At 35.4% G+C, this 13,658-nt stretch overlaps 1 long non-coding RNA gene across 1 annotated transcript; it reads left to right on the forward strand.

Moving 5' to 3' along the window:
- The first annotated feature begins 2,663 nt into the window (after nucleotides 1-2,663).
- LOC137249314 (uncharacterized) lies at nucleotides 2,664-6,272 on the forward strand. Its single transcript, XR_010952338.1, has 4 exons — nucleotides 2,664-2,855; nucleotides 2,913-3,354; nucleotides 3,420-3,564; nucleotides 3,626-6,272. It is a non-coding gene; the product is annotated as an uncharacterized lncRNA (long non-coding RNA).
- Nucleotides 6,273-13,658: the final 7,386 nt, after the last annotated feature.

Genomic DNA, 13,658 nt, shown 5'->3' on the forward strand with positions numbered 1-13,658 from the left:
TCAAATGAAAAAAGTTTATAATCAGCTGTCCCATGCAACCACCATGTATCGTTCCGCCATGAATTCAACATGTAACTGCAACCATTGTGAATGATAACTAAGTGTGATATCTTATCTGTCAACTGCCTGACAGGATGTTCAATATGGCTACTTTTTAGCGTTTGTGTTCAATATGGCGGCGCCTATCTTCAGCGGGTGATAGAAAGAGATACAGAATGAGACAGCGATAGTCAATTACAAATCAGGTGATCCAATCCCTTTGGAATTTTGACGTCTATGCAAAAGATATCACACTTTGTTATCATTCACAATGACTGCAACAACAATGTGATCCATATGCACGGTTGCCACACCACGTTTTCATTTGAGACCAAAATTCATCAAAAAAAAGGACCAATTCTCCAAATAAAGGACCAAATTTTTTTTTGTTGCATGAAAAAAAAGGAAGGTATCAAAAACAATAATAATAAAAAAAAGTTTTACGTTGTCAACGTGCTACACCGCAATGTATGCTGCCACTGAACTGATATGAGCGGACTTAGCTAATCATGAATAAAATTAGGCAATTATTTGTTCTTTTCCTTTTGTTATTGAAATTACAGTTAAATGTTCTTAAGTATGCATTTTGTAACAATGGAATATTGATATATTGATATATATTACTAAAAACGGGCATCAAATGTACCTCAAGCCAGGTGAACTGCTAGGTTTCATCAGAGATGTCGACTTGGATGAGTTGCTGTGAAGGAGCTGGACTAAATTATTTGCTGCTGGAATTGCCTGTGACCTGCCACTATTTCATGATAATTTGTGGATAGGTGCGACACATACCTAGCAGTCGTGGGAAGAAATCCATTCAAATAAATGGAAGATTATATTGCCGGTCTGATGGAAGACTAACACTTTTCTTTTACGTTATTCCCGTATAAAACTAGCACAGTTCGATACTCGCGCGAAAAATAAGCACTTTTTACAAAGAAATTGAAATTATATAATTTCAATTTCTTTGCTTTTTATATAGATGCGTTAAACACAATGTTATGCATGATGAGTAGATTGCACGTATTTTTATGGAGAATGGTAGACTGAGCGACACTGGTACAATCTGACATGAAAATGTAGCCAACTTTAAAATTTTGCAGCAAGGAAAGCATGAGAAAAAGAATTTGACATTTGCTTTGGCTAAAGCCAAGGCCACACTGCGCTGCACTACACCGCGCTGCAAAATATTCTTCGCATATATTCTTATGAAGCAATTCACATCATCTGCTAACAGCACTCCGCGGCGCGACCATGTTGATCAAATAGGCAAAGAAGTGAAGCGCAGTGTAGTGCGTGTCAATGTGTTCATAGCTGCATAGGGTGATTTCACACTTGTTGGAACTTTTCTAGAATTTTGCACAGTTAAAACTGCAATTTATGGAAAACTGCAAATAAATAGCACACAAAATATGTTAGCAAGTATTTGTCTTATGTAGTGAGATGCTTTATAACAGTGCTTCGCGAATGTGTGAATGTGAATAGGCAAGGCGAAATAAACTTCAATAGCTAAGTCTGAAATTCCTTAATATTTGCAATTTGGTTGATTGTGGCGAAGTAACTGACATTCATAAGATTGCGTTGAACGTACCCATATTAAAAACTAAACTGTGTCTCCGCCATAAGATTTGATTTGATTATAACTTAGTCGTATCCCTAACGTACCCTACAAGAATACTGACTATCATCTGATTGTCAGCAATGTCAACCTAACGATCAGCGCCTCATACAAACTTTCTATCGCAAACTTAAGGGGACATGCGCAAATGTGATGTAAACAACTGTGTACGTGTGAGTTTTTGTCTCTTTCTTATACACCAATATGGCCTACTGATTAAGTATATAGCCGTACTGCGCACTCTCATTCGTTTTCCTGGATCAGTGCTGACACTCTAACTATCAAAAAGTGTCATAAATGATAGTTTACTGTAGATATCAGGTTTGTTATACTATCATAAATGACCATTATTATATTCCGCCAAAAATGAAACAATGCTTTTTGCTTTTTATTTACTTTATTTCATTACGTTTTTAATTTTGTACGGATAAAAGCATATGTGTTTCTTATTTGTTTAAAATAAATAGTTTTATAAGATTATCGAGTTCAGAACGTTCAATTTAAATTCAGAAAATAACAAAACAACAGAAGAGCGCTTTCCTCATGCGGAAACACATTTAAAAATGAATCACCACTAACCACTATTATTTTTCGCGTATCAATTTTTTGAGTGCGCCCCACACATTCCGACAGCTTTTGGTATTTTTTAATATTATTTTCGATTTTTTTTTCTTTTAGCATGGAGCTTTGAAATGCTCTCTTTTTCATTTTTTAAACTTATTTTTTATATGGTTTTCGTCGGTTGAAAATGGCGGAATTTAAAAAATAACAAAACAACCGTGATAATCATTTAATTCTCATATGACAGTCAGTAGTGACAACATGATTAACAGCCTCATTCTGTTTGGCGAACGATACGCTCAACGAACGAAACCTGCTTGGACGATATCGTGTGCTTATGGTATTCTGAATCTTACGTTGCCGTTTATCGTGTAGCTTTACGTCGTTCGCCAAATACACGATAATCAAGTGTCAAACATGCAACTCTGTGCACATATGTTTTGTTTTTGCGCACGTCCATAAAGTTAACAAAATAAGTGAAATAAAAATAAAGTTCCTAGTGAAATAAATACAGTGATATAAATATAGTAAAAATGTATCAAGCTATTGCTCTATTAGTGTCCCAGGAAGAAGAATTAAAAATCCAAAGACGGATATTGAGAGACCGCTCGAACGTTCTTCACTTACCGGACGCAGAGTAAAATAACAAATTGCGCCTGTGTTGACATTGTTTACAAAATAATTTTATTTGTAGATTTGTTCAAAATTTTCGCGTTAACAAAGAAATATTTCAACATATCTTTGACGAAATACAAATATATTTCAAAGATACATTTCATAGCACGCATTTACCACTCCAACTAAAATTATCCACGTTCCTGCGTTTTTTGGCAAAAGGTAGTTATCAGAAATCAGTTGGAAATGAAAGCTTTTCATCTATGGCCCAGCCTACGGTAGCGAAAGTCATTGATGAATGCTTATCCATTTTTGAGAATAATTTTAGCCAAAAGTGGGTAAATTTTGTGAGGATTGAGGAAAAAGAACGTGCAGTAAAAGAGCACTTCTTTACCAAATTCGTCATACCGGGTGTTGTTGGCTGCGTGGATGGCAGTCACGTGCGGATCAAGTCACCTCCTGCAGATATGAAGCACCTATATTACAACCGGAAAGGCTTTTATAGCTTAAATGTGCTGGTTGTAAGTATGTATACTAATAGGCTACGTTCACTATGTTGAGAGCTTTTTTTTGTTTCCTTCTATAGATATGTGACCACAATATGGTCATAACGTTTGTGGATTCAAGGCATCCAGGGGCAAACCACGACTCATTTATATGGAAGCATAGTGAAGCATAACGGCATATGAGAACACAATATCAAAATGGAAAAAGGAATTTTTGGCTACTAGGTAATTATAGTTTTTAATTTCTCTATGATTCAAGAAAAAGCAAACAAAAATTTTTTGGCAGGCGATTCCGGATATCCTCTGCAACCTTATTTAATGACGCCATTTAGGACCCCTTCAGAAGCGGTTCAAACTCGATACAATGAGGTACATTGTAAAGCTCGAAACCTTATCGAACGCTGCTTTGGAGTGGTGAAAAACCGATTTCGCTGTATCATAGGGTCGAGGGGACTTCATTATTCGGCTGAAAAAGCAATAAAAATAATAAATGTTTGCTGCGCAATCCACAATATTTGCGTTTCGTTTAAGCATGAACTGCCTCTGAGTTTGAACAGCGGCAATCTCTCGGAAGTACATCACGATCTCCTACCCGATGAGGAAGCGTCGAGTGCAGCTTTGAATGTAAGAATGCAAATAGCTGAAAACCTCATTTAAAAGAGATTCCGCGTATTTTCGTGTGTTTAAAGCAACCAAATCGCCGATGGACCCATGGCGGAACGATACAAGGTGGCAGCATGGTGAAATATCTACAAACATAAATAAAAATTCCATGTACTTTGTTTTTGTAAATTCGATGGACAAATGTCAAAATCGTACTGCGTCGGAAGTTGATGTATCAAATCAAATAAAAAAGCGTATAATCACCTGTCCCATGCTGCCACCTTGTATCGTTCCGCCATGGATGGACCTAAGCACTTTGATGTATTTAAATGACTTAAACTCAAGTACCTGTTTTTGTTACATTATGGACAAAAAATATCCACAATTTAATCTGTTTGGTCAATGCACAATGTGTTCATTTACAAAATCCATTTTAAAACAATAGCAAAATAAGTTGTAACATTTTGACATATAGCAAGAAAGCAATAGATTGTATTTGCGAAGTTATGTAGTTTATGTAGGCGAGTTATCCGCGAGATTTACCTAAAAAGGAAACCAATAAACTCACAAGAGCCTAACATTTTTTTATCTCACACGATTAATTAAAAAAATCAACCCAATTACGAAGTATACAAAATCTGCTATGAAGTACTATTCTTGTATGTCTTATGTTCGGACACCATGAAAATGATTTAAGACTTTCCTGGTTTATAATTAACTACTTGTTTATTTGTTTTCGAAATGGTACCGTCGCAATATACCAGTAAATGCTTCTTTCTTTTTAGTTGCTCTTAAACAAACATAATAATTCATATTCAATAATTATAAGCTGGCGTTAAGCTCATGAATTCTTAAATATTATCATTTTTGCTATTGACCAATTTTACGCCTTTTTTTGCACCCAACTCGTAAATCGATTTAACATATCGGACGGCAATGAAAGTATACAAAAAATAACCTTGAGGAAAAAGTATTTAGTACTGAATGGAAAAAAAGTGTGCATTTATTTCAAGTTTACATTCATTAAAGATTGGGAATGGTTCTTACATTCACACTCTATATTGAATTATATTTTACCATTCAATAACACACACACTTTAGTTTTTAGTTAAACTATTTTAAGCCATTCAGGAATGGAGATTTATAATATGTAACCAAAAAATCACAAATTTTTAAAAGAATGCTGATAGAATGCACACTCAATTGATTCAATCTTTTTACAGCTCTGATTGATAGCTTGTATCAATTCATAAAATTCATTTCATAAAAACAAGAGCATTTATATCGACGTTGAGGATAAAACTTGCAAGATTTAACGTTAAATATTTTCAGAGGCCTAGATCTCGAATAAAGCCTAGGTGGAAATATGGTCTGAGTATGTGAATGAATAGTTATGATTGATAATGAATTTCTACAAATTTCATTGTTTTATTTGCATAAGCTATTAAATCCATGTTTGTAGTATTACTTATATCTAAATCTTTATATCTATACTTTATATAAAATAAATATGTTGTGAGATCCATGTTTTATAGTACATATTTACTCTTCAGTTGCAAACACAAAAATACCAGTGCAATTTTTGTCAAATTTCAGCAAGTTTCGCTTCGGTTAAAATATTTTTGCAATTTTTTTTATAAAAATATAGGTCAATATATAATTAGACGAATATAAGTTAGAGCTTAAAACTTAACTCAAAAATCGGGAAAATCCAGCGGAGTCTCATGAAAATTTGCAACTTTTTACCAAGAATTTTTAGAAATTTTCTGAGAATTCAGTTTTGTAGCTCATTCTATTTTAGTATTGGTAATTTTTTTTCTAACGGACCATCGTAATTTTTTCCTTTTATAAAAAAAAATTCCCTTCTAAAATTTGTATGGAAAAAAATTGGAAGGTCCGTTAGAAAAAAAATTGCCAAAAATGAGGAAGTATTTTTATCGAAATAAGATTAGCACATTATTGGACTAAAATAGAACGAGCTACAAAACTGAATTCTCAGAAAATTTCTAAAAATTCTTGGTAAAAAGTTGCAAATTTTCATGACCGCTGGATTTTCCCGATTTTTGAGTAAAGTTTTAAGCTCAACTTATATTCGTCTAATTATATATTGACCTATATTTTTATAAAAAAATTGCAAAAATATTTTAACTGAAGCGAAACTTGCTGAAATTTGATAAAAATTGGCACTGGAACCGAAACTTGCTAAAAGTGCCACTACTATTTTTGTGTTCACATCTGTATATCGAAATTGTTCAAGACTTTTATTCATTTACTATCACAAAAAATAAATTAGTGGGAAAAAACTTTTTATCTATCTTATTAAGGTACTTATGCTTTCATAAAGCTTCGTTTTAACTTTTTAGGTACTTCTGATTGAATACTTATGTCTGGAAAGGCCGAACCATTGTTTCTAGGTCTCGAATCAGTTCCTCGACGTACGAGTAACAGAAGCATAAGTAGAAGCAGCAACAAAAAGAGTATCAACACTAGAAGCGGAAGAAAAACGATAATTAGTCGAAGAAATCAATAGTGGATATTCCAAAGAAATAAAAGTCGAAATTTCCAAATGAAGAGGGACAATAATTTTAGTGAATCGCAAGGATCAGCTCAAAATATAATCTGAAACAGGGTTCTTCAAACAATGCATAGTTAAGTGGTTCTTGAAAAGTGCACTGAATTAGCAAAAATCCTCGCGATTCACTAAAACTATTGTCCCTCTTCATTTGGAAATTTCGACTTTTACTTCTTTGGAATATCCGCTATTGATTTCTTCGACTAATTTTCGTTTTTCTTCTGCTTTTAGTGTTGGTACTCTTTTTTGTTGCTGCTTATTATTAAGCTTCTGTTACTCGTCGTTCGAGAAACCGCTCCGGTACCTAGAAACAATAAAGTTTACAACAATTAAATTTAGGCCTCTCGTACAAACTCTGTAGTCATATTTGCTACTATAGCTTCTAAAGCCTCAGACTGCCGATAAAAAATAGCAACTAACTGCTCTAACGACTTGGCAATGGAATTTGCAGCATCTGCTTGTAGCATAGCTGCTTCAGCTAAATTTTCCATTGCCTTGGCCTGTGCCTCACCCGTCAACTATTGCTTTGGTTGCATCGGCTTGAACTTTCGCCGAAACGGCAATGCGGTGTTGGAAGGTTTGAGTCTGAGTGGTTCTGCGCTGCGCTCTGCTCGGTGTCACTACAGCGGTCGTGCTGGTATTAACTTCCTCTGTGGAATTTGGCGTTGCACAAGCAGATGGTGGCGTCGGGGACACTGGGCCTGCTATAGCACTCACTCCTGCGAATTCAACTAGCGCTGCAGCTGTGGAAGACGTTGCCCTCGATGGCCTTGACACACCAAGTGTCATTCCGCTTGGCGCTGCTCCTTTCGTCATCAGCAGCATTCTGTCTATAACCTCCTCCACTTCGTTGAGTGGAGACGGCTGAAATGGTCCGCCACCTGTAGCACTCATATTTGCCGCGTTTTCCCTAATTTTTTTTTTTATGTGGCATTTGAGGTCGGCAAAAATCTATAAAATAATAATATTTGGATGTACATATGTATGTACATATAATACCTTTCTCCATTCACTCGCTCTTCTTTGAGGTGGACCGTGGGCATTTACTTTTTGTGCAGTTTTGGCCCATTGCTCATCAAATAAAGTTTTATTTGCGCCATATACCGGGGCTCCTCTGGCCAGATCCACATTTTCTTCCAGCTCATGAACAAGCACGAGGAATTGGGCGCTAGTGGTCTTTTTTGAGTCTTCTAATATAAAATACAAGTTTTTTTTATACAATAATAACTAATTAATTAATAATACTCACTTTTTTGTTTGTGTCGCTCATTTTAAACCAAAACGATAGGTGAATACCTGTTGTCTGTTTTTGACACTTTGTTTTCGTATTGTTAGCAGCTTTTCGTGATACAGAATACCAATCGACGAGCACTTTCGTTAAGCGCCAAATACACGACACGAACATTTCCGCGAACATTCCCATTATCTCATGTTTCTACGACCTTTTCTGTCGTGTATGGTGGTGTTTGCCAGTTCGAAATAGCTCATAATCGTGGTAATTTCTGAACAGAACAGACGTGCGCGAAAAAGTAAAATGGACAATAAAAAATTTCTGAGTGAATTTATTGAAATGTATAAATCTTTGCCATCATTGTGGCAAGTAAAAAGCAAAGATTATTGTAATAGAATTAAAAAGAATAATGATTATGCGACTTTAATCGAATTGTGCTGCAGCACAATTGTTGTCCGTATTCATCGCTGTCTGAAAGAGAACTAATGTTCGGCCAAAAGTTCGTATGGTGTATGGCCAAAGCTGCGAACAAGATTGCGGAATGTTCGTGTCGTGTATTTGGCGCTTTACGTAAGAGTCAGCTGTTATCGTTTTGTCTATCGTATTGCAATACATAATACGAACACACGAACGATGATCGTTTTGGAGGCGATATCGCCAAACAGAATGAGGCTGTAAATCGGATAAACTGTTCTCGCATACATAAAATTCCGTTGAGAATTATGTATCTGTCTCACATGCATTAAGCCGGAGTCATTGGTGCCGTATGTCGTATCGCTGTATCCGTATCCCTAACGTAATCAGCTGTTTATCGTTACGACGGTAAACCAAAAACCAGTTGGCTACGGTTACGACCTTAGCGGCACCAATAATCGATTGCATTGATTCCCATAAGGTTGGTCGAATCAGCTGTTATAAGGTTACCGATAAAGCACCAATGTCTGCAGCTTAATGATATCTGCTGTATGTTCTTTTGTTCTGTACCAGGTGTCCGAAGCTTTCCCAGTTTGAGTCCTTTTTCATGATTATAGGCTGTCGTTGGGTACATGCGGACATGCGTGAGCGAACAAAGGAACATACATAAATTTGAGTATCAATGTTTACGTCATCGCAGGATCAGCATTGTCAATTACAACTGTGAGTGTATTAGTAAAACTATCAGCGTTTCTTGTAGGGGTAATTAGCTGTTTATCGTTACGACGGTGAACCAAAAACCAATTGGTTGACTACGATACGGTTACGACCTTAGCGGCACCAATAATCGACTGCATTGATTCCCATAAGGTTGGTCGAATCAGCTGTTATAAGGTTACCAATACGGTTACCGATAAAGCACCAATATCTGCAGCTTAAAGCTAAGGCCACACTGAGCTGCACTACACTGCGCTTCAAAATATTATTTGCATGTATTCTTATGGAACAATTCACACCTAGCGGCAGCAGCACTACGCGACGCGGCCATGAGCGACAATGTTGATCAAATAGGCAAAAAAGTGAAGCGCCGCTGCCGCTACATGTCGCGCCGCTAAGTGTGCACGCACCTTAACTCTAAACCATGATGGAATTATAGAAGGTGGCGCATTGCGCATGTAAACATTATTTTAAAGGCAATTTTTACGCCATTTTCCTTTAGCTCTTGTCTTTTTCTCTCTTTCTTTCATTCGCTGAAGAAGTGAAGTGTGACGTAGATGCGCAGAACGAAGCAGTTTTGAACTCGTGAATGCACAATCTTATGTGTGTGAATTGTGACTCTAACCATGGTTCAAGTATATGGTTGGCTCATCTGTACAATAACAAAATATGTCTGTTCATATCAGGCATGCTTAACGAACGAAACGATATCATTTCGTTACGATAATCAACGTTAATAAACGCTACGAAGTCACTTCGTTTCGTTTATTAACGTTAAGATCGTCAAATTAACGTTAATTTGGCGTTCTTAACGTTAATAAACGAAACGAAATGACTTCGTTTCGTTTATTAACGTTGATTATCGTAACGAAATGATATCGTTTCGTTCGTTACGCATGCCTGGTTCAAATTGTCAAAATCTGTGTATTGGGGTTGGTGCCTATGGTATGGAATAGAATCATAAAACTTAAGCGGCAATTACCCACCGACGTGTGCCGTACGTACGGACGTTTGTCGTACGAAACACGTTTGACCGAACCCTCAAGCCCGTAGGAATCAATGTGTGCGTCTGTGTACATGTACATAATATATTTGTGTGTGTATTGTTTACAGATAAGCACTGTTGCCATTGGCCATTTTGCATGCATGCTTATGGAAACATCAACTTTTTCCAATTTAATTTTTGATGTTGTAAAAGGCTGGAATTAATATTAAATAAATATAAATAGATTACATATTTATAATCTGCACTTTTACATAGTTATTTCGAATTATTTTCACAATTATTCAAACTTTAATTAGGTTTTTTTGCATAAAGCTGCAAACGGTCAAAAATTAGCGCACAAAAGTTTACTGCAACCCTGTCTAGTGAGAGAGCGATCAGCTGACACGTTCTTACGGAAAAAATCAAAATTGTTTTGATTTCTACGTTCCGGGCTACGTACGTACGGGCGTTGCACGTAGGTGAGTTTTCGTTTACATTGCACACTCATAAGATAGGTCGTGTCAGCTGACAAGTTTTTGGTACGTACGTCCGTAACTGCCGCATTAGCAGTTTTTTGTATGTGTAAGAAAATGTTGCCAATGTGTTGGTTTCATTTTGAGTTTGCCATCTTCTTTTGACAATCCCATAGAACATGCAATGAAATAAATAAAATCAGCTGATGAGATGAGCCAACCATATAATTGAGCCATGCTCTAAACACAGCTAAATAGCATGATTCAATCACAAGAGGTTTGCTCGACAGACACATTTTTTGAAAATTGCAGCCATTTTGCTCCCAAGTCGAATTGGCATCCGTTAACTGTGTTGTTTCTTTGCGATTTTTCGAAAAATATTAGTATTAGAAAAATTAAGAATCTGTTTACAAATACCCGATAAGTACTGAACTGCATAATTCCTTAGAACATTTTTTTAAATTTTATAGTGAATTTATTAACTATGCCTCGATCCATTAGAATGGCTGAACATTGAACATAGGTAATTTTATGAAAAGTACGGACAACAAGGGATCGTGCACTTTCGTAAACCTATGAATATGTATACAAACCCTAACCAATTCAAAATGCATCCTTCAACGTCAAAACCATTGTAAATTTTACCAAGTAGCGCAACTAACAGCTGATCGGTGAAAATTCGCACATTCACACGCACAGTTCTCGACTCAGTTTCAAAACAAAACTTTAGATTATTTAATTCAAATTTTAAAGTGAGATAATCCTTACAAATTTATGTATACAGAATATATATGGCGTTTTTGTTGTTATTAAAACAATAGTTTTATTTATATTAAAGCTTTTATCATTTTTTTTTTAACTTCGAAAAATCTCCGAACACCATTCCTTCATTATATGACATTCGACTGCCTAGTCCACTGCCTTCCACTCTATTCGCAACATAACCTCTACTTAAGCTGCCAAACTATATAGTAAACAATGGTCAAAACCTCGACTATTAAACCTATTCACGTAAAAATGTCATTAGTAAATATTGGAGATGTCATAACGAAATGTACTCATTGGGCATGTTAACTTATTCAGGTAAAAGTCTAGAACATAGGTCTACTGCTAATACGAGTTTAAAAATATCGAGAAAGGTGACCTCAACAACAATAATCCGAAGGCGGAAAAGAAAAATTGTATCTCTGTCCGGAGATATTTGTAGTCGAAGTTGGCAATTTTCATATGGTTGTTGTAATGCTATGTGCACTGAAAAAGATTTTGTGTACAAAGGGATTTTGCACGCATTTAATTTTGATCCCACCTCATTAGTGGACCGCCCAGGGAAATTGTTTATAAGCTCGGCTGAAGGCCGCCAACGCAACCCGGGGTAATTTTTCGGTTTTTCGTCAATATCTTTTGGACGAGCTAAAATTTTTATTTCCGCCTTCGTATTATTGTTATCGAGGTCAATACGCGTCTTTTGACACTTCTCTGGATATTTTTGCACGCGTATTAAAAGTCGACTTTCTATTCTATTAATTCCCTATGTTCGGAATATTCATCTCCATTTAAGAATTCGGGGAATCGGTTTATATTTGAAATATTATGTATATACTTATTTGATATATTTTGACCTCGTGAGGTAGTATCAAATGAACGTATTCCGAATATTCTAAATTAACGGTTTATCCGGAATGCTTCCATGAATACTTAACGGAAAAGATCCTTCTGAAATTTCAGAATAAAAAGGTGAATACTCCCTGTGTAGCAGGACCGCACAAAAGCTTAACTCTTCTCTCAAAGTCAAGGTAGGAATATAAAGTTCTAAGACCATAAGCCATTTTCTTTTATTTTTGTTTTTGTCAGTTCATTGCGGCTGCTGAGTAGCGTATCATCCCATGTCGGCTGTCTGTTCAAAATCGTGCTATCTCAAATTATTTAGTAGAAAATTAATTATTTCCCCAAAAACTTTTTGCATTTACAAATTTATTATCACTACTAATATACTACCAAAGATACTTTTCTACTAAATTTTCACTGAAAGATATTGAATTATTTCCCGTTTTCCTTATTTCGTAAAAGCAACCCGTCCAGATTTTTCAACTTGGGAGTGTCAAAGATCCGTCATCATTGGAGAACAAACCTCTAGTAATTGACATAGATTAGATTGATACGAATCTTTTGCTTACGCTCTCATATTTTCGCTCTCACGAGGGATTTATCTTCTAGTTGTTGCTGGTAACAATCGCAGATAAATCCCTCGCGCCAGCTGAAACGAGTGCCAGAACAAAAAATGTGCCAGCCAAAACGAAAAACGTGCCAAAAATTTTGGTAAACTTTAGTTTGACCCATAACTGTAGAACAGCGTTCAAAAATTATGGGAAAAAGGATAAAAATACTTGTTTTAGTGTAAGTATTATTAGTTCGAAGGCGGAGGGTAAATATTATTTCCCATTCAAAAGTTATCACTAAAAACAAGTTTTGTAAATATGAACTCCCGATGCAACCAGTCCATTTTGATCACAGAACCTGGAACGCCAGACATGTAGGATAAGCCCTATCAATTAAATAATGTTAACTATTATATCATAGGTCCGATTTACTGAAATTTCAAAAGAATATATGGTTTTCACTGCGAGTTAAATGCAGTTACAATATTTGACCAATTAATTTAATCGAAATGTTAGTTTTACTTAGATTTGTTTATATTTAACTCTGACTAGTCGTATTATTGTAAAATAACTTTAAGGAAATAAATATTTTACGACTATCATTTTATTAAATTATTGAAACTATAATCGCCGATATGTATGTCAAAAATCCCCATTTTCAGATCTATTCATTTTTGTTTGGAGTGGCATCATAGATAAATGTTATAAAAAATGTGCATTTTGACAGCGCTCTCTCGAAACAAAGAGTTGCAAATCCATTCATCTATGGTAATTGAATCATGGCTAATGCGACAGTTATGCGGCAGTTACTCACGAACATAGATGAATGGATTTGCAACTCTTTGTTTCGAGAGAGCGCTGTCAAAATGCACATTTTTTATAACATTTATCAATGATGCCACTCCAAACAAAAATGAATAGATCTGAAAATGGGGATTTTTGACATAAATTTCGGCGATTATAGTTTCAATCATCTAATAAAATGATAGTTGTAAAATATTTATTTCTTTAAACTTATTTTACAATAATACGACTAGTTAGAGTTAAATATAAACAAATCTAAGTAAAATTTACATTTCAATTAAATTACTTAGTCAAATATTGTAACGCATTTAACTCGCAGTGAAAACCATATATTCTTTTGAAATTTCAGTAAATCGGACCTATG

This window comes from Eurosta solidaginis, chromosome 4 (genome assembly GCF_040869045.1).
Source record: "Eurosta solidaginis isolate ZX-2024a chromosome 4, ASM4086904v1, whole genome shotgun sequence".
In the NCBI taxonomy this organism is placed as follows: Eukaryota; Metazoa; Arthropoda; class Insecta; order Diptera; family Tephritidae; genus Eurosta; species Eurosta solidaginis.